Source organism: Tachypleus tridentatus, chromosome 2 (assembly GCF_004210375.1).
Source record: "Tachypleus tridentatus isolate NWPU-2018 chromosome 2, ASM421037v1, whole genome shotgun sequence".
Classification (NCBI taxonomy): domain Eukaryota; kingdom Metazoa; phylum Arthropoda; class Merostomata; order Xiphosura; family Limulidae; genus Tachypleus; species Tachypleus tridentatus.
In genome coordinates, this window is record NC_134826.1 from 130,982,406 (window position 1) to 131,006,051 (window position 23,646).

The following is a 23,646-nucleotide window of genomic DNA, read 5'->3' on the forward strand; positions in this document are numbered from 1 at the left end:
ATCTGAAAATTCATCCAGATTACATAGATGCACATGTTTAAGATGAAACGGTTTGTTTGTAGTTAAACCCAAAGCTGCACAATGGGCTATCTGTGCACTGACTGCCATGGATATGGAAACCCGATTTCTAGCGCTGTATCGCTGGGGGCATATCATAATCTAACATAATAGTACTTATTTATGTATGAGCTGACCATCACTTCTGTTATACTAGTATTTATTTAAGTATGAGCTGGCCATCACTTCTGTTATACTAGTATTTATTTATGTATGAGCTGGCCATTCATTCTGTTATATTAGTATTTATTTATGTATGAGCTGGCCATCCACTCTGTTATACTAGTATTTATTTATGTATGACCTGACCATCACTTCTGTTATTCTAGTATTTATTTATGTATGTGCTGGCCGTCCATTCTGTTATACTAGTATTTATTTATGTATGACCTGACCATCACTTCTGTTATTCTAGTATTTATTTATGTATGTGCTGGCCGTCCATTCTGTTATACTAGTATTTATTTATGTATGACCTGACCATCACTTCTGTTATACTAGTATTTATTTATGTATGAGCTGACGATCACTTCTGTTATACTAGTTTTTATTTATGTATGACCTGACCATCACTTCTGTTATACTAGTATTTATTTATGTATGAGCTGGCCATCCATTCTGTTATACTAGTATTTATTTATGTATGAGCTGGCCATCACTTCTCTTATACTTGTATTTATTTATGTATGAGCTGTCCATCACTTCTCTTATAGTAGTATTTATTTATGTATGAACTGGTCATCCCTTTATTTATACTAATATTTATTTATGTATGAGCTGGCCATCACTTCTGTTATGCTAGTATTTATTTATGCATGAGGTGTCCATCCCTTCTGTTATACTAGTATTTACTTATGTATGAACTGGTCATCCCTTCATTTATACTAGTATTTATTTGTGTATGAGCTGGTCATCACTTTTGTTATACTAATATTTATTTATGTATGAGCTGGCCATCACTTCTGTTATACTAGTATTTATTTATGTATGATCTAGCCGTCCCTTCTTTATACTAGTATATATTTATGTATGAACTGGTCATCCTTTCTGTTATACTAGTATTTATTTATGTATGAGCTGTCCATCCCTTCTGTTATATTAGTATTTACTTATGTATGAGCTGGCCATCACTTCTGTTATACTAGTATTTATTTATGTATGATCTAGCCGTCCCTTCTGTTATACTAGTATTTATTTGTGTACGAGCTGACCATCCCTTCTGTTATACTAGTATTTATTTATGTATGAGCTGGCCATTACTTTTGTTATACTAGTATTTATTTATGTATGATCTAGCCATCCTATGTGCTGTTGTTCCAGGTGTGGTATGTATTAGGACCCAACACAGTAGTATATATGTACTTTCCATCCCAGATATTCATGGTTTAACGTCAGTATGTTAGCGTGGCTTTTCAATTAGACTTGTAAAGTTAGAATAATTTTTCCTTTGCTACTGTTTCTTCCCAGCTAGATGTGTAAAAACTATATACTTTTATCTTTAGCTTTTAACTATACAGTTCAGACGCATATTACATCACTGGAATATCCGTTTTCTCTCATGATCTCAACAGTGATGACGATAACAGGACAGAAATAAACAAACTATAGTTGACATTAAAACAGTGTTGTATTAATGAATTATGTCGTGATATAAAATATTCTTAATGACTACGGCTGAAGCAAAGATGATTGAACAAAAACAACAACAACAGTAAAGTATATTAGGTTTAGTGATTCCAAATGTAGCAGTGGTAGTTAGAGAAATCATTAATTAGATTACTGTACTTTTCACACAACTGGCTAAGTGTGTTCTGTTCACCGCGTGGAAATCGAACCCCGGATATTAGAGGTTTGTTTAAGTCCGTAAATTTATGGCTCTTTCACCGAGAGGACTATTAATTAATTAAGTTCACTACCTGTGTAATTAATGTCTATTAACGTAACAACAAGGCAAATAATATAACAACGTATATGGACTCTCACAGAAAACCAAGTTCCAGATTCTGTTAAGTATTTATTTATGTTGGAGTGAGGATCCATGGAGCTAGAAACATTAAGTAGAAATCAGTGATAAATTATACTTAGCTTACGGAGGGCGAACTGACACACGATATGTGGCCCTAACGTTCACCTTACGTACTGTACATGAACAAAGATAGAGTGTTCCACATCTGTTCCGGTACAGCATGTTTCTAACACCATCTTTCGTAAAAGCCGTTGCTTAGCAACACTTTAAATCTCCCATTATTGACCAAGAAATAACACGAGTATTACTACACTGAGTAGCCCACAAGGTAATAAAGATATTGAAAGCCCTAGGGGACATTTTGGCACCATGTTAGTGCAAAAACTATTTACTGTTACAGTGATAATTATAGTAATAGCCATATAAGTTAAACAGGAAAGTTGACTATTTTAGGAAGACATATATCGGTACAGGATATAAACAAAAAAAGATCTTTTCTCATTGTTAGCGAATACGAAAGTCTTAGCTAAAGGCTAAGATGACAATGTATACTCTGTTTCGTCTTATACTGTAGATTACAAACTGTTCGACATTGTTCAGTCTTATGATTATATGCAACAGTACACGAATGTATTCCACTATCATTATGGTTATAGCTGTGTGTAGTATTTCTGAGATTATACTTCACTGTCATTTAGGTTATAATTCTGTACAATGATACTGGGATCGTATTTCATTGTCATTGTAATTATAATTTTGTATAGTAATACTGGGATGGTATTTCATTGTCATTGTGGTTATAATTTTGTACAGTAATACTGGGATCGTATTTCATTGTCATTGTGGTTGTAATTTTGTACAATGATACTGGGAACGTATTTCATTGTCATTGTGGTTATAATTCTGTGCAGTAATAATGGGATGGTATTTCATTGTCATTGTGGTTATAATTCTGTACAATGATACTGGGAACGTATTTCATTGTCATTGTGGTTATAATTCTCTACAATAATACTGGGAACGTATTTCATTGTCATTGTAATTATAATTCTGTGCAATATAACTGAGATCGTATTTCATTGTCATTGTGGTTGTAATTTTGTACAATAATACTGGAAACGTATTTCATTGTCATTGTGGTTATAACTCTGTACAGTAATACTGAGATCGTATTTCATTGTCATTGTAGTTATAGTTCTGTGAAGTAATACTGGGATGGTATTTCATTGTCATTGTGGTAATAATTTTGTACAATAATACTGGAAACGTATTTCATTGTCATTGTGGTTATAATTCTGTGCAGTAATACTGGGATCGTATTTTATTGTCATTGTGGTTATAATTCTGTACAGTAATACTGGGATCGTATTTCATTGTCATTGTAATTATAATTCTGTGCAGTAATACTGGGATCGTATTTCATTGTCATTGTGGTTATAATTCTGTACAATGATACTGGGAACGTATTTCATTGTCATTGTGGTTATAATTCTCTACAATAATACTGGGAACGTATTTCATTGTCATTGTAATTATAATTCTGTGCAATATAACTGAGATCGTATTTCATTGTCATTGTGGTTGTAATTTTGTACAATGATACTGGGAACGTATTTCATTGTCATTATGGTTATAATTCTGTGCAGTAATACTGGGATGGTATGTCATTGTCATTGTGGTAATAATTTTGTACAATAATACTGGAAACGTATTTCATTGTCATTGTGGTTATAATTCTGTACAGTAATACTGAGATCGTATTTCATTGTCATTATGGTTATAATTTTGTACAGTAATACTGAGATCGTATTTCATTGTCATTGTGGTTATAGTTCTGTGAAGTAATACTGGGATGGTATTTCATTGTCATTGTGGTAATAATTTTGTACAATAATACTGGAAACGTATTTCATTGTCAGTGTGGTTATAATTCTGTGCAGTAATACTGGGATCGTATTTTATTGTCATTGTGGTTATAATTCTGTACAGTAATACTGGGATCGTATTTCATTGTCATTGTAATTATAATTCTGTGCAGTAATACTGGGATCGTATTTCATTGTCATTGTGGTTATAATTCTGTACAATGATACTGGGAACGTATTTCATTGTCATTGTGGTTATAATTCTCTACAATAATACTGGGATCGTATTTCATTGTCATTGTGGTTATAGTTCTGTGAAGTAATACTGGGATGGTATTTCATTGTCATTGTGGTTATAATTTTGTACAGTAATACTGGGATAGTATTTCATTGTCATTGTGGTTATAATTTTGTATAGTAATACTGGGATCGTATTTCATTGTCATTGTGGTTATAATTTTGTACAGTAATACTGGGATGGTATTTCATTGTCATTGTGGTTATAATTTTGTACAGTAATACTGGGATCGTATTTCATTGTCATTGTGGTTATAATTTTGTATAGTAATACTGGGATGGTATTTCATTGTCATTGTGGTTATAATTTTGTATAGTAATACTGGGATGGTATTTCATTGTCATTGTGGTTATAATTTTGTACAGTAATACTGGGATGGTATTTCATTGTCATTGTGGTTATAATTTTGTATAGTAATACTGGGATGGTATTTCATTGTCATTGTGGTTATAATTTTGTACAGTAATACTGGGATCGTATTTCATTGTCATTGTGGTTATAATTTTGTACAGTAATACTGGGATGGTATTTCATTGTCATTGTGGTTATAATTTTGTACAGTAATACTGGGATGGTATTTCATTGTTATTGTGGTTATAATTTTGTACAGTAATACTGGGATCGTATTTCATTGTCATTGTGGTTATAATTTTGTACAGTAATACTGGGATGGTATTTCATTGTCATTGTGGTTATAATTTTGTACAGTAATACTGGGATGGTATTTCATTGTCATTGAGGTTATAATTTTGTATAGTAATACTGGGATGGTATTTCATTGTCATTGTGATTATAATTTTGTATAGTAATACTGGGATGGTATTTCATTGTCATTGTGGTTATAATTTTGTACAGTAATACTGGGATGGTATTTTATTGTCATTGTGGTTATAATTTTGTAAAGTAATACTGGGATGGTATTTCATTGTCATTGTGGTTATAATTTTGTATTGTAATACTGGGATGGTATTTCATTGTCATTGTGGTTATAATTTTGTACAGTAATACTGGGATGGTATTTCATTGTCATTGTGGTTATAATTTTGTACAGTAATGCTGGGATGGTATTTCATTGTCATTGTGGTTATAATTTTGTACAGTAATACTGGGATGGTATTTCATTGTCATTGTGGTTATAATTTTGTACAGTAATACTTGGATGGTATTTCATTGTAATTGTGGTATTGTTAGCTTGTTTTTTCTTATATACATGTTTCGGATGTTCATGGAATTTCTCACTAAATGTCCAAACCAGTGGTGATAAACGCATGGCTCCCTACGGGTCAGTCTGAGGCCTCTATGCATCCAAAACAGAGTAACTCATCACACCAATAGAAATAGCTTCCAACAATTAATAATATATGTAAGATGTGACAGCAGCTATGGTTCAGATGTACGAATTCTAAGAACATCAACATGTCAGCTTTCCTTGCTTATTTTGTTCTTTATAAAATCTTAAATAGAATTAGTTTAATATACTTCCATTTTCTCTATTGACAAGTAATTAATATCGTCTAAAGACCAACCAATTAACTGAAAAAATATTTATATAATTTACAAAATTTAAAATTCAGAAATAGCTAAAATGGGATAGAAAAAAAATGCATCATTTAAAAATAACGTTTCACCGCTGTTAATTTGGCATCATTAGGAAGTCAGCACATTGGTACCAATTAGTGACGTCAACCACATAACCTTGAGCGAACATAAATATAAACCCACTCGTTGCATATTATTTATTAAAGGTTTTGTATTTCTTTATTAAAATGGTTTATTTTTTTACGTTAATTAATATTAGGTTCTCGACAAATAGTTTTAAAATGTTTATTTTAATTACAATGTTCTTTATCTTTAAAATATTAGTGTACATGTGACAGAGCATATCCATGTTCTGCTCTTATAATACTAAATTACTACCAGACTCCCCTATATTGATATTATTACAGACCGTACTTTCTACAGCGAAAAACTACTTCTTTATCAATAGTTGTCGATTTAATTTTACTTTTAAAGATGTTTTTCTCTGTTAAAAGTTAAATTTACCTGCAACTGAAAGTATGTACATTCTTTTTGTTTCTCTCCATAACCTTTGACAAACGAGGTACGTAAGGAGTTACACATGTAACCTAATTTTCTAAGTGACTTTTCTTCTTTTCTATCAATTAAGTATTTTCTAACCACACTAATAGGATAATCATTCCTCTTTACCAATACATAGTTCAAATAATGTACTTCCTTATCCAGCTCTTCTTATGAACTGCAATTATTTTTGTTTTTGCCAAAGACGTTTTTATAATCCGAATTTATTCAGATCTGGGATAAGCTGACAACCAATTCAACCACAAATCAGTATGTGTTTCCTTTATAACTAACTTCCTTTTAAATGCATCATTAACATTATTAACCATCATATTCAGGAGCACTCCCCTCCCCGGGTGACGCAGCGGAATGTCTGAGGATTGTTTTTTGTTTTGTTTGTTTTTGAATTTCGCACAAAGCTACTCGAGGGCTATCTGTGCCAGCCGTCCCTAATTTAGCAGTGTAAGACTAGAGGGAAAGCAGCTAATCATCACTACCCACCGCCAACTCTTGGGCTACTCTTTTACCAATGATTAGTGGGATTGACCGTCACATTATAACGCCCCCATGGCTGAAAGGGCGAGCATGTGTGGTGCGACCGGGATTCGAACCCGCAACCCTCAGATTACGAGTCGAACGCCTTAACTCACCTGGCCATGCCGGGCCATATGTTTGAGGATTTGCAATTCTAGAATTCGGGTTTCATTTCCCGTGGTGGCAAAGCTCAGATGATAGCCCATTGTGTAAATTTGAGCTTAATTAGAAACAAAAACGCACTGACAAAATATAACTGATCCTTGTTCTTCCAGGTGATTTTTTTCCCTAACCCATTTTAGCCGGTTTTATTTTTTTTAATTTTCAATAACAAATAGTTATAATAACGCATATTTGAGTGCAGTATCGAATAAGTTAACCCGCTGTGATATTTTTTCAAGCCATTTCGAAATTTTATCTGGATTACTATATCAGCAATTGAAGATGATTTCACGTTTTATTGTACGCTCACCATAACAGGGCTCTAGTCAATATAGCTGACATGTTTTATTGTATTCTCACCATAACATGGCTCTCGTCAATATAGCTGACATGTTTTATTGTACTCTCACCATAACAGGGCTCTCGTCAATATAGCTAACATATTTTATTGTGCGCTCACCATAAAAGGGCTCTCGTCAATATAGCTGACATATTTTATTGTACGCTCACCATAACAGGGCTCTCGTCAATATAGCTGACCTGTTTTATTGTAGTCTCACCGTAACACGGTTATCGTCAATACAGTTGACATGTTTTATTGTACTTTCACCGTAACACGGTATTTTTAGACCACAGCTGTTCAAACCAGAAAGGGAAAGTAGCATACTGAGAAAACAAGAATGAAAAACAACACTACACTGAAATTGAGTTTAACGGCTTTCCAGAGCACAAATACACCATTTCCTGAGAGGGCAGTGATTATCATTCCTAATCATGCCTAGAAATGAAAAAAAAAATAAATAAATGAACTTAAATTAGACCTCTTTCTTATCATAATTCAAAATTTATAAATTTCAAAGGTTTTATTGTGGGATTTGTTTATCTATTTGCTGAATGATAAGACTGAACTACATTTACAGATTTTTTTTATGACGAACCCTAGTAAATATTTCTCATTTTTCACGTCGTTCTAAAACAGAATGACGTACGTTACCATTAAAATTTCTAGTTGTTTTCTAGTTTTAAAGATACTGTTGCTTTTCAGAACTCACATAAAAAGGGTTTTACAAGATTATCTCTGTTAGAACATCTTCCCAATCTATACCGTACACTGACATTTGACAAGTATTCGAACAGTTGTCACATTTGTGTTGGAATCACCGCCACAATAAAGTTTAACTTCGATCTGAAAAACTGTAGCTAATCCGTGAGGCAGGACCATAAATAACTTTGATGTGTACCTCGTCTAATTTGTATCCATTGTAATTTGAAAAATTCTGCCACTCAATTTCGACAGGAAGCATGTGGTGGTTCAAAGGATAAAACTAACCCTATACTTAGCCCTGGCCTGGCATGGCCAAGCGCGTGCGACTCGTAATCCGAGGGTCGCGGGTTCGCGCCCGCGTCGCGCCAAACATGCTCGCCCTCCCAGTCGTGGGGGCGTTATAATGTGACGTTCAATCCCACTATTCGTTGGTAAAAGAGAAGCCCAAGAGTTGGCGGTGGGTGGTGATGACTAGCTGCCTTCCCTCTCGTCTTGCACTACTAAATTAGGGACGGCTCGGTGCAGTGGGCTAACAACCTACTCACTTAAATACTTGTTGAAGAATCCACAAGCGATTGCGGCCCTATGTTCCTTGATGGAATCTAATGGTGATAACTAACTAACTAATACTTAACCCTAGTGTCTTATAGGGTTAAGATCTAGAAATTACTGAGGCGGGCTATTCCAGGTGGTTATTTTTTATTTTTATTTTACTGGCAGAGAGCATTATTTTGCTAAAAAAAAACACACACACGCATTCTTATGCAAAGTAAAACCTCAACCTTGGATTCTAGAATCTATTCTCATAAAATATCTCGAAATTCCAAGGCACTAAAGCCAGAAGATATCTAACGGAGCGGTTCCAAGCTCAAAATGTAGGTTCCTTCCATTTCCAGACACACCGCTTGCTCGTAGCCTGTTGGCTGAGTAAAAGGATAGCGAACACTCTTGGAGATAACGTGTAGTTGCCATATGCTAAATTCTCTACCGTCCCCACAGTCGCAGAGTGTACATTAAAGGCTCTATACATTGGTTAAATTTGTTGGTTGAGAAAAACATGTCTGGTGATTTTCACAATGCCAGCAAGTTAACATTTTTCCACACTCTGGCTGTACTCTGGGGGCATTTGTGATGTTGAGAAGCAACTGCAGAAGATCGTGCGGAAGCAACCATTGAGAATATTTCACCTATCGAATTTTTTTGCAGTACCGGCAAACTATTACCAAATTACTCTCAAGTTTACGTAATTCGCGACATTTGGCAATGCATAATGTGTGACGACTACTAGCGCACCAATATGGTTTTATTTTTTGACTTATATTGACTGAGTTTTCTTCCTGTAATTATAAAGTGTTTCTAGATACATGACCCTAAACATACAGAACAGACAACAAAAAGGAATCCTCACTAATCTCGGCACTTGAAATTCTTTTAGGTAGGATTATAGTAAATTAATATAGAATACCTCGGTCATGGTCAAATACATCCATCGAAAAGGTTTCACTTCCTGAGTCCAAAAACTATAATTAGGTTTCAAATTGGTCAATAGATGACAGAGCTATGAACTAAAAGTTATACTTGCAAAAAAACTCAAAGCCATTTTTAAGCCACTATGCCGCGACTGACAACCATCAACAAGCTTTATGTACCTTGTTCACTCTCTTTTTATGTGTTGTCTTTTGGAGGTTTTAGTTACTGGGTTGAATTAACGTCCTATTTGTTTTACAATACCTACATCATATTTTCTAAGCCTCATGTAGTGATCTCAGTACCTACATTAAATGTTCGAGTGAAAGCGAAATTAATGTTTGCTATCGTGACAAAAAGTATGTTTTCTTTTTTCCTTTAAAAATGAAATACAATATTCATGCCATGCGTGTATATAGCTAGCAAAATAATAGAAGTCCAATGGAAATCTAAAGAGCAGAAACACATTATATATGAGTGTGTGTGTGTGTGCCCTAACTAATCTTGAAATTTATTCTAAATAGCTCTCTCCATTTAAGAACTGTATCTTTCAGTAACAACAAAATTCCTATTTATTAGGAAGTTAATTCCATAGAAAGAAAAGTTTCAACAGTAATAAAGAGACACGTGATATGGAATGATGGTCACAAAAGTATAGTAATTATGTTACTTAAAAAAATAATAATAAATGACGAAACGTTGTGGTAATGACCTTATTTACTGTTTCAAAAGATAAGCGGCGTACATTGTAGTAATGACGTCATTTACTGTTGAGTTCTGTCAGTAATGTAGAACAGTGCTTTCATTTCTAGGCTAAGGAAAATAAGTATCCTCTTCTTTAATACAAGTGTGCTAAAATGTCCCTATACAACAAGTCACTTCCAATACGTGGATGGAAGAATCTGACATTTGATAAATGATATAGTCGCGTAATAGTTTTTATCAGTAGTGTTTATTTATTTATAACATCCGACAAATTATTTTTTGTTGTGGTTACTATTGACAGTCTGTATTCCCTCTAGTCAGCAACTCAAAAATTAGGGTTAACTATGCCTGATTCCTATTTGGGGTTTCTGGACTGTCCGTTTAGCCCATTTTTGTCAGTTTCAGTGCATCTAATGTCCGACTTTGTGAGTGAAAATAAATTTCATCAAAACCTTCATTTTCTTAAGTTAAGTTTGAAATGGCGAAACGGAAACTGTTTGTTTGTTTGTTTTTTGTTGTTTTTTATGGTCGATGATGTCGTAAACTTTTTAAATTTGTTTCCATACTTTCCTGTATTCAGAAAAACAGGAAACGGAAGTCCGATTCATCAGATAAATATTATGATGATACGTCAGATGGAGGACCGAATTTAGGTATTTTGCATAGCTAATTCAAAAATATTTATGCACAAAATGAAAACTCTAGAGTAATAGTCCGGTCCTCGATCTCGTGGTAAACGAGATCACGCGCCATTTGGATTGGTCGATCTTTCTTGTTTACGAATCTGTTATAGAAAGTAGTAGGTATATTGAGATTTCGACCCAAAATAGTTTTTAAAGTAGGAATACCCACAATGATTGTTCAATGCATTTTAATCATTATAGGTTTCAGTTTTCAAGATAAACATTCGAAACCCTCTAGTCCAAGATTTTCGAGATCTCTGATTGGTTGAACCGTATATCTTATCAGAAAATCAGCCTATTTGGAAGCGATGCACAGAGTTGATCTCTTTGTATGTGTTTTATTTTTTTCTTAGGTTACATCGAAGTATACCGGACAGAAACAGTTTACGTTAGATGCGTGTATTATATAGACGCTTTCTCTGTAACGAAGTTTGGTTCACCTCACAATTTATAAGATAATTATTTTCTTTCAGGCTACACTGAATTAGATTTAAGTTAAATTGCATTAAAGTAGAAGGTCAATAATCGACTATTCAAACATCGTCGCGCGCGAAATTTATTTGTATAGAATTCAGTTGTCGTTTTTTTTTCTTATATCGCACGCTTCAAATATTAAACGTTCACTTCTTTCATTAAAAGCCCCCTAGTGGCATGTATGCAGACTCACCCGTGGATTTGATACCCCTGGTGGGCAGAGCACAGGTAGACTATTGTGTAACTTTGTTCTTAATTCAAAACAATTAATCAATAAATTTTGCATTAATATTTTTTTAAATTTAAATACAAGATTCAACTGTAATGTATAGTAGGAAAACATGAAGTGATTTAAACTGATCTACCAAGTCTAGCATGTATCTCATAGTCTGTCATTGTTATTATAATGATTATTGGTGTGTTCTTAATTTCCAGATTAACAACTTGTTTTTGTACCGTTCCTTACCGTGCGGTATCTACATATTGCATCTACACATTTATTTGTTATGCTTTTGCCTGTTTCCAAAGAAAAAAACTATATAGAAATATCCTTTACTTTTTATGTAAAATACATAGGGCATCCTGCATAAATTAATGAGATTAACCACAATATTTATGGTATTTTTCTTTTGTGTGTCTCGTGTGTTATTAGGAACCTTGTAATCAACAAAATCAATAACTCACAAACATTTTGGTGTGTTAATAAAAAATATATTTAAAATGTCAATATTGGTTAGTGTGGTTGACCACAGACTAGAAGGTCCAAGCTTCGAACATTGATTTTCTGCTAAATATGCATCACATTTTCATCTACGCAGACGTTAAAACGTCAGTTCAGTTTTTTTGTTTGTTAGAAGCTAAGCTGAAAGCAACACACTGGGCGATCTATGCTCTGCCTACCCCGGGTATCTATATCCGGTTTCTAACAGTATAGGCCCGCAAACGTACCTCTGTGCTATTGGTGAGCATTGTTTTTGGGTTTTTTTAATTTTGCGCAAAGCTACACGAGGGCTATCTGCTCTAGCCGTCTCTAATTTTGCAGTGTAAGACTAGAGGAAAGCAGTTAGTCATCCCCACCCACCGCCAACTCTTAGGCTACTGTTTTACCAACGAATAGTGGGAATGACCGTCACATTATAACACCCCCACGGCTGAAAGGGCGAGCATGTTTGGTGCGACCGGGATTCGAACCCACGACCCTCGGATTACGAGTCGAGCGCCTTAACCCACCACTGGTGAGCATTCTGTTCAGAACATTTAGAGAAAGCAGGTGCCGCTGATTAGAAGTTCTCCTTCGATTTACGGGCTATTGCATTTAAATCTGAGGAGTTTCTGATCTTACCCTTCAGCCCATATGATTCTTAAGCTTTCCAGGAATAAAAATACCAAATATGAGCTGCATGATCCAAGTGCCGTTAAAAACATTATATGTGTGTTTTAGATATTTAAACTTATTGAAAAATCGAGAAGGTTAGCAATAACGATAACCACCTTTACCGAATCTTGTTGTAATCAAAATAAGTTCGTTACATATGATTCGCTGCTTACGCAATTAAACACTTACAAGTCATCTATTTCTCTACAATGCGAAATCGATAAACGTAAACGTGTGAAGAACGACTTTGATAACCTTAACATAGGGACTTATATACTGTAACAAAGTGTATCTTCATAACTGGTTTAATTATATTTACTTTTCTGTCACGCACTTATTTCATCATAGTGTTGTTTAATTTAGGGCTCCTTGGTATTATGTGAGATCACATCTCGATCAAAGAGTCGAAGAAATCAAATATGTATATGAAGGAATACCAGAGAGATTTCTACTATTATAAATCAACATTTATGTTAAGATGAAATACAAGACCGAGAATAAAGACCACAAAATTTCACGCTCACGGCCCGGCATGGCCGGGAGTTAAGGCACACGACTCCATATCTGAGGGTCGCGGGTTCGAATCCCCGTCGCACCAGACATGCTTGCCCTTTCCGCCGTGGGGACGTTATAATGTTACGTTCAATCCCACTATTCGTTGGTAAAAGAGTAGCCCAAGAGTTGGCGGTGGGTGGTGATGACTAACTGCCTTCCCTGTAGTCTTACAATGTTAGATTATGGATGGCTAGCGCAGATATCCTTCGTGTAGCTTTGCTCGAAATTCTAAACAAACTTATCCCATCGGTTTATTGAGATATGATGCTAACTAAAATCAGTGTTGTTTTTGTAATTATATGATTTTGTTTTATGTTGTTAATTACTAGAAAAGACGAGCATAGTCAAGTGGTTAGTATCCGAGAACTCTTGGTTTGCGTATCGTTGATATAAAAATACGCCCGTTCTTTGGAACAGCATATGCCATTTAATGTTAACAGTAAAATCTCAAAATGTATAGTCATACACGGATAGCCCAACAGGTGGCGTACCTGACTTTCTGCATTCCCTCTGTCCTGTCAGCTCAAAACGAACGATTATTATACTCAAGTATTTTAAATGTATTACATTTAAAGTGTTTAATTTCTTAAATATTATGTAGTTACTTATTAAGTAAAATATTGTGATGTTTTCAGCTGTACGTAAATATAGGCTTTTGTAAGTTCATTTATGGGTACTTTTTTTATCAAAGTGTGAGCCTGTGAGGGATAATGAAATTTTCTTATTACATTTAATGTAGTTGTAAGAATGAAGTAGTAAGAATATAATTTATCATTTACTTGACGTGAATATAGAGGTCAACACGCATCTGTGCTTTGTAAAAACATAAACTGCTACTACATTCGTCATTGGAACGAAACGTCCAAGTTGGCTAACCGTCAGTTTTGATAAACGTCAAGTATAACATTACAGTGTTATAATAATTTAAGCCAAAATTTTCTTTACTGAGTTGATGACAAACGACATGGACATTTTTTATGTATTGTTGTAATTTATCATGTTTACCTGTTCATGGATTATCCAATCAAAGAAAGTCTGTACAAGCTCTCACTTTAAAAATAACTTCAAACATTTTCTATTGACTCTTGGTGGCTGAAATACTGTATTTACGCCATTAAAATTCCCTGATGTGGATCAAGAACAATAAACAAAATGATTCAATGTGATCAAAAACAATGAACAAGATGATGCAATGTGATCAAAAACAATGAACAAGATGATGCAGTGTGATCAAGAACAATAAACAAGATGATGCAGTGTGACCAAGAACAATAAACAATATGATGCAACGTGATCAAGAACAATAAACAAGATGATGCAGTGTGATCAAGAACAATGAAAATATGATTCAATGTGATTAGGGAATTTTCAACTGTTCCCCCCCCCATTTAGATTATGACATAGTTACGGAATATTTTGTACCCAAGATAAAGAATTTACATCTTGAATAATTTTACATTGGAATGTTTGCAAAACAATGTATCCTGAAAGATCAAAGAGATTTTCATCTTTCTACTTGCATTTATAAGAATATTTTTTGCTGTATATTTTGAATCATATATATTCCTAACCTTAACACAATTGCAAATTACGTTTCGTCTAAAAGCATGAGTTAACCTGTTTACCTGCTTTCAGTTGACTACGATTCTATTAATTAAATTAACATCAACTAATTATTGGACTGTATTCGAATCTGTGTTCTACACACCGCGAATATCGAAACCCGAATTTTAGCGTTATAAGTTACCAGGGAGCGTAGGAAACCTCTTTACTGGTCTCTTTATAGCTTTATGATTTAACATTACCACCGAATAAGAGCATAATATTTAAGTTTTAACCGTTTGGTTAAGCATAAATAATAATAATAATAATAGAATATAAGGACTAATTCCTTCTTGACGAAACAGATTTCTACTCTACAAGAACCTTTATATTTAAACATAAAATATTTTTAGCTTTAATTTAAAATTTTAATTTCTTAGTTGTGTAACCTAAAAGTATCAATTATAACAAAAACTGTTTCTTCATTTCAGAAATTCGTCAGGCTTATATCAAATTAATTTAGGAGTTTCCTTTCCAGAAACTATGAAGTATGTTTGATTAGTGAAAACAACCCATGTTTTCCATTGTACAATTAATTGGCTTGGTATTACAGAGAAAATCCACAAAAAATATGGCGACTTAAAAGGAGAGATCCTGGTCGTGGATCTGAAGAAAGGACCTAATGGTCTCGGAATCAGTTTGGTGGGAAACAAAGACCGAACCAAAATGAGTGTGTTTGTATGTGGTATTAATCCATATGGAAGTGCTGCACGTGATGGAAGAATAGAAGTCGGGGACGAACTTTTAGAGGTAAATAACGTAATTATTAATTATTATATATTAGTTGTTGTTGTTTTAAATTAAGCACAAAGCTCTTCAATGGGCTATCTGTGCTCTGCCTACCACGGGTATCGAAACTTGTTTTTTAGTGTTGTAAGTCCGCAGATTATATATATATTAGTTATTATTAATTATGTTGATTAGTTGAAAAATACGTGTAATTCTTTATGGTGTTGTTTTGGTTTTACAAACTGTTGCAATGAGTGTGAGTACACGCATTTATAAGAGGAAAACAATCAACTGTGTTAAGTTTAACATCTAAACAAGAAAAAAAGAGCGTATAACACCATTATTTCTTTGCGTTCAGTGTTAACACACGTTGGATAAACAAATAAAAACTACATAAAAAATTCGAAAACTTTAGAATGTATCTGAGTAAGATATCTGAGCAAGAGATATCTGCTGACGTAGGACCCTGATGTGCTGATGTGTGAGAAATACACATTTATTAGACGTAACGTCCGTTTGAAACTCTCTTGTTAAAAAATAAATCAGAAATTAAACAATAGGGGCAAAAAAGTGGACGTTCAAACCCACAATGTTCGACATTTAGAATTACCACCCGCTACAATCAGTTAAGATAAATTGATTATTCCTTATAAGAACACCAACAAAGTAAACAGATATGCTTTAGAGTCAGATCACCAGAGGCGGTTGTTGTACCAGCGAATTAAGGCTTAATCTTTACGACTTCAACCTACTAAGATATGTTTCTCACAAAGATATATTCTACCATTCACACCAGTTATTTAGACCCGAGTTTATTTTTATAATATAAGTGTGATGCTATCCGCTGTGAGTGTTTCTTAGGTTTTATATATTATAAACTTATATATATAAATTTATGTAGTGTATATAAACAAATTTGCATATGTGGTGTGATAGGGATTCGAACTCGCGACCATCAGATTACGAGGACATGGCCTTCACCATCTGGCCGTGCAGGGCGTGTATTTCGTTTTCAACATTTTGGTTATTTACGTACCAACATGTTTTTGTATCAAACTCAACATATTATACAATTTTTTAAATTAAATATGATATAGCTTATATACGTAAAATAGAAAAATAGTTTATTACAAAAATGATTGTCTCTTTCTTTTACCATTTCTTTCTTTATTTCTCTCCTACCAAATGTAAATTAACAAATGTATACAATGTCAAAGAATGCATTAGGCCTCTATAGATTCTTTTTCCAGTTTCACTACTGAAACAACTAACACACACACATTTACACAATGTTTCATTTAATACCATTTTTCATTTTCTTGACAGTATACACCACAGTGTCTTTATTTTCATAACTTGAAAGCGTCTTGGCCCGCATTTGGCCAAGCGTGTTGAGGTGTTCGACTCGTAATTTGAGGGTCGCGGGTTCGAATCCCGGTCGCACCAAACATGCTTGCTATCCCAGCCGTGGGGGCATTATAATGTTGCGGTCAGTCCCACTATTCGTTGGTAAAAGAGTAGCCCAAGAGTTGGCGGTGGGTGGTGATGACTAGCTGCCTTCCCTCTAGTCCTACACTGTATATTAGGGACGGCTAGCACAGATAGCCCTCGAGTATCTTTGCGCGAAATTCAAAACAAGCAATGAAAGCATCTTTAACTAATTAAAAGTTCACCATTCTTACTCCTGGTAGGAGGAAATATGTAACAATTATTATTTGTTCCCTTTAAAAGTGTAATATTTTACAACATTATATTTCTTTAAATTAGCATCAAGGAAGCAATAATATTTTAATGTGATTTACTAGTTTGAGAAATTAGCAATCCTCGTACGCCTAAAACTCCATATATTTGCTTTCCAATTTTAAATCTTCCTAAAAGAGATTTTAGTTATTTCTTTTTAACACGAAATTCCATAAATTAATAAAGTTATTCTTATATGGTAAATTTACATTCGTAAAATTTTAGTTTTCATTTAATTTTCAATTTTTGGTTTCTGTTAATCCAAACTTTGACCTTCAGCTCCGAAATTAATTTTTTTCATAACTAAATATTTTTGTTCAACTCTTATCAGTTTATTATCTGTTTATCACAATAATTTCAATATATATTGAGTCACCTCTTTGCTATCTTTACATTACACATTCGTAGTAGTGGTCGAATTGGTTCTCTCTCCCAATTCGTCTTAAGTTTCTTATGTATAAACATAAGGATTTGTTTTATTTTAGAAATTTCATGGCGTTAGTTAAGGTTTCTTTATTTTACAAAATAATTCAATTCTTTCCAAGCCTTTTCTACAGATATCTCGTATTTGAAGTCATTTTAATGTCCCCCAAAAACGAAAAAAAAAAAAAAAGTAATAGTTTATTAGCTAATTTATTTTCATCATCTTAGTAGAAGTCCAGAAAATTAGAGACTTTATGTTAAATAAGGAATAGATATGGGTACTCAAATACAAACGCATCTCAAGTTCGTTTACCTTCTACAACCACTCATGTGCGTCAAAACTTCACCCCAGAAGCACAGTAACATGTCTGTGGAATTACACTGCTTGAAATTGGGTTTAGATACCCGTGGTGGGTACAGCACAGAGAGCCTATCATTGTATATCTGTATGCTTATTAATATTTTATAATAATACACACACATGTATATATATATATATATATACATATAAATACAATTTCAGTAGAATTAAAAAATCTATCAATTAGGTTACTAAAACTAGACTATTGGCTATGATATACAATATTAATCTTCTAAATAGCCACTTGCTTGTACGAACAGCGTAAAGAAGCTGTAGATAACTAAATTAGTCGACAAATAAAGTTAGGAAGTACCCTCGTTACAATAGAATTCCATTACAGTATACCCAGTTTTCTCCATGACAGATATACAGTTAAACACTGTTCATACTATACTTATAAAGTTACATTCTACCATACTCAAACAGTCCGTTATTGTTGCGGAATACGTGCAAATTGAGGTGTTTTTGCATCGATTACTTATTAAATCTATAACAGTTAAAAGTATGGACACTGTTGCATTACGTTGAAACATATCTACATGAATATAATAGTATTGTCTGTTGTACGTCCATCTAACTACTTCGCAGAGGGTCCGGCATGGCCATGTGGGTTGAGGCGTTAGACACGTAATCTGAGGGTCGCGAGTTCGAATCCCCATCACACCAAATATGCTCGCCCTTCCAGCCGTGGAGACGTCAAAATGTGACGGTCAATCCCACTATTCTTTGGTAAAAGAGTAGCCTAAGAGTTGACTAGCTGCCTTCCCTCTAGTCTTACACTGCTAAATTACGGACGGATAGCGCAGATAGCCCTTGAGTAGCTTCGCGCGAAATTCAAAAAACAAACAAACAAACCAAGTGAAAATTTAATTATTTGAAGTTGCATGCCGACAAGTAGTCACTATGTTAGCTAGCTTTTACATTCATACTTTATGAAATTTAAACGTGCTTAAGATATAAGAAGGGATGCAAACAATTTATATTTGGTTATAAAAAGTAGATTTGAATAAGAGAAGTTAAGTGGATCACTTTGAGTCGGTTTCCATTAATACTTCGTTTGGCGTGAATTTCGCGTAAAACTACACGAGGGCTATCTGCGTTAGCCGTTCCTAATTTAGCAGTGTAAGACTAGAGGGAAGACAGCTAGTCATCACCACCCACCGCCAACTCTTGGACTACTCTTTTACCAACTAATAGTGGAATTGACCGTCACATTATAACGCCCTCACAGCTGAAAGGACGAGGATCTTTGGTGCGACGGGGATTCGAACCCGCGACCCTCAGAGTACGAGTCGAACGCCTTAACCTGCCTGACCATGCCAGGCCCATTTTCACTTGGAAATTTGATAAACTTTTGCTTAAAGACGAAGTTTGTTTTTTTTTCAAACAAAAATAACAATTAAATTGTAGAGGTAGCTAAACAATGTCAAATATCAAAACCATTATATTAATTAATCTTCAGTTATGTTTAGATATGTTATTAATCGATTTTAGGGACGTTAGCTCCTCGTTTGCAAACTATAAAAGTTATTTTGAATAACCAAAAAACATATTAACCTTAGAAAGATTCCTGGATGAAACTAATAATGTTAAATTTGTGAAATATATCCTGGAATAATTGATATATTTAAGAAACGTTCGTTAATTAGAATCAAGGGAATAATCCTTACGTCTAAACGGAAATGGAATACGTGAAAAATCTGTTTGTTTGTTTTGAATTTCGCGCAAAGCTACACGAGGGCTATCTGCGTTAGCCATCCCTAATTTAACAGTGTAAGATTATAGGGGAGACAGCTAGTCATCATCACCTACCACCAACTCTTGGGTTACTCTTTTACCAACGAACAGTGAGATTGACCGCACATTATAACGCCCCCACGGCTGAAAGGACGAGGATCTTTGGTGAGACGGGGATTTGAACCCACGACCCTCGGATTACGAGTGAACGCCTAAACCTAATTGGTCATATTTGGCGTTCTTAGAGAAAAATCGAATGTGTTTAATACATAACGTAATCGGAGATGAGAGATTTTTCATAATTATGGAGACATTATAACTGTTTATTTTTTAAACTTTATATGACTGATTAATGAGGTAATGAACATTATTAAGTAATGTATAAGTAATTTATATAAAATGCAAAGCGGAACAATAAAATTAAATTACAGTTTTATGTTAAAGGCAATTTAAATTTTTTCTACAAAAACAGAAAGGGATAAAATATTTATAATATTCATAGGAAAAAAATTTAAATGCAGAGTTAAAACTTTTTAAAAATCGAATGTTTGTTCTTATTTTGATATGAGATTATTCGAAATAAGGAGCACTTGTATGAATAACCATTTTTATCATAAATCATATAAAATTTATATGGTTGAAAACAACAATATTTATAAAGATTATTAAACTCTGGTAATTTGTTAAAATAAATTAGGACTTTTAGAAAATAATAGATGTTAATTTCATAAGGAGAAAGAAGCGTTAGAGCTTGTTATTTGTCCATCTAAAAAATAACTTTTTCGAATGTTATATGTTAAAACCCTATATATTTGTAAAAGTTAAAAACAATTTTGTTATTAAATTATCAAATTATAGTATTTGAAATAATAGATAAATAATTAAAATATTATAGTTTTAAACTGTATTCTCTTTAATGGTGAGCCCCCCAGTAGCACAGTAGTATGTCTGCGGACTTACCCACTAAAACCCGGGTTTCGATGGGCAGAGCACAGATAGCCCATTGTGTAGCTTTGTGCTTAACTCTAAACAAACAAACTTTAATGCTGAAATTTATATTTAAAAGCTGATATACCAGTTCAAGCATGTGAAAGACCTAGGGGCTCCCGGAGATGGCACAGGGGCTCAGATCGTTCCTTACTCGTTTAACTTCCCGTGTCATTTCCCTGAAGGTTTTTAAATGTGCATGCTACGCTTTGTGGAAAATCAATATAGTAGCTGATTAGTTATAAGCAGACACGTGCAAATATTTTTCTTAAATTATAGCTTAGATACGGGAGTAGATTGACAAAGGAAAAACCTTTGGTATTATTAAAAGGCTAAATGTAATATATCAAATCGAAAATATTTCAATAAAAATGGAAATAAACATAAATTTAAAATTAAACGGAAACTTGAAAAGCAAAATTACCTTTTGATTAGATAGCTGTCCTTGTTTGGTTTTCTTCTTTTCGTTTATTTATCTCATAAAAAGATTATCTGATTTTGTAGGTAGAAGGCTGGCTATTCTATTGTGAAAATGGATCACTTGATGGACTTACCGAATTGCATGTATGTTTTAATGTACAACAGCATTGCAGTTTGATAAATTACTCTAACAAAAACGATGAAAATGTATTTAGTTTCCTTCCACATATGTGAAGATAGATTAAATTATACAGCTTATCCTTCATCGGTGAGTCTCTCTAAAATACTTTCTACCCTTTAGAATAAATATCTTTACTGATGGTTCTCCTCTACGTGTAACGATTGGTTTTGTTTTTACTTTCGCGCAAAGCTGCAAGAGGGCTATCTGTGTTAATCATCTCTGATTTAGCAATATGAGACTAGAGGGAAGGTCATCCCCACCACAGCCACGGGAGCGTTATAATGCGAAGATCAATCCCACTATTCATTGTTAAAGGAGTAGCTCAAGAGCTGGGGGGGGGGGTGATGACTCGCTGCCTTCCCTCTAGTCTTACACTGCTAAATTAGGGACGGCTAGCGCAGATAGTCCTCGTGTAGCTTTGCTCGAAATTCAAGAACAAACAAACATCCCCACCATTCGCCAACTCTTTTGACTGTCACATTATAACACCCTTACGGATGAAAAGGCCACCATATTTGGTAGGACAGGGATTCGAACCCACGCCCTAACCACCTGGCCATGCCGGGCTGACTGCAACGCTCAATTTGTGTGTTTAAGGAGAGAAAATACTGTCTGGCTAGAAACGTTTGTATTTGGTTGTTTAACCTTTCACCTTTTGACACATATACCATCATAAGCTATGCATAATATGTAGAAAACAAACATATATATTTTTGTAGATAATTTATTTGTTTAACTTAAGCGCAAAACTACAAAATGAATTATCTGCGCTGTGCCCACTACGGGTATTGAAATCAGATTTGTAGCGTTAGAAGCCCGTAAACTTACCGTTGTGTCATAAGGGGTCTGGACCTTTATAGATAAATATGCAAGTTACTAGATAAAATGAAGGTAAATTTATTATGATATGGGTAAATATTTTATTGTCATGAAAATATTAATTTACCCCTTACAGTTGTATTAGGGTTAATAAAACGGAAGTTGCATATTTCCTAAAGGTTATAAAAATTACTTGTTTTCGTAGACTGCTGACAGTTGATAAAAATAATCCTTTGTTTTTATTGTAAGCATAAATTCAGATATCAGATATACAGGGTGTTCGGAAAGTCGCTGTGCAGTTTTGTCTGTTAATAAATATATAAGTGCACAGTGACTTTCCGAACACCCTGTATAACACAAAAAGGGAGTGATGGAATTAGAAAAATTGTAACTAACACTTACAGTACGTTTGTGGAAAGATGTTTCAACAGTTAACAGAACTGTGTTAATATTATACTCGCGACAGTTAATAGAACTGTGTTAATATTATACTCGCGACAGTTAACAGAACTGTCTTAATATTATACTCGCCACAGTTAATAAAACTGTCTTAATATTATACTCGCGACAGTTGATAGAACTGTGTTAATATTATACTCGCGACAGTTAATAGAACTGTGTTAATATTATACTCGCGACAGTTAATAGAACTGTGTTAATATTATACTCGCGACAGTTGATAGAACTGTGTTAATATTATACTCGCGACAGTTGATAGAACTGTGTTAATATTATACTCGCGACAGTTAATAGAATTGTCTTAATATTATACTCGCGACAGTTGATAGAACTGTGTTAATATTATACTCGCGACAGTTAATAGAATTGTCTTAATATTATACTCGCGACAGTTGATAGAACTGTGTTAATATTATACTCGCGACAGTTAATAGAACTGTCTTAATATTACACAGGCCTGGCATGGCCGAGCGCGTAAGGCGTGCGACTCGTAATCTGAGGGTCGCAGGTTCGCCCCCGCGTCGCGCTAAACATGCTCGCCCTCCCAGCCGTGGGGGCGTTATAATGTGACGGTCAATCCCACTATTCGTTGGTACAAGAGTAGCCCAAGAGTAGGCGGTGGGTGGTGATGATTAGCTGCATTCCCTCTAGTCTTACACTGCTAAATTAGGGACGGCTAGCATAGATAGCCCTCGAGTAGTTTTGTGCGAAATTCCAAAAACAAACAAACAAACAATAATATTACACTCGCGACAGTTAATAGAACTGTCTTAATATTATACTCGTGACAGTTAAGAGAACTGTGTCAATATTAACAGTAAACAATATTAATACTATACTCGCGAGAGTTACTACATTTGTGTTAACATTATTCTCACAACGGTTAATAATGAACGGAACAAACTTTACTGCTAACTTACACC

The 23,646-nt window shown here is 34.2% G+C and overlaps 1 pseudogene across 1 annotated transcript in view; it reads left to right on the forward strand.

The window, feature by feature from the left end:
• Positions 1–23,646, forward strand: part of LOC143245107 (uncharacterized) — a 158,019-nt pseudogene that overhangs the window by 70,613 nt on the left and 63,760 nt on the right. Inside the window, exon 10 of the transcript XR_013025470.1 lies at positions 15,421–15,617. The product of XR_013025470.1 is annotated as an uncharacterized LOC143245107 (transcript). The remainder of the gene's footprint in view (positions 1–15,420; positions 15,618–23,646) is intronic.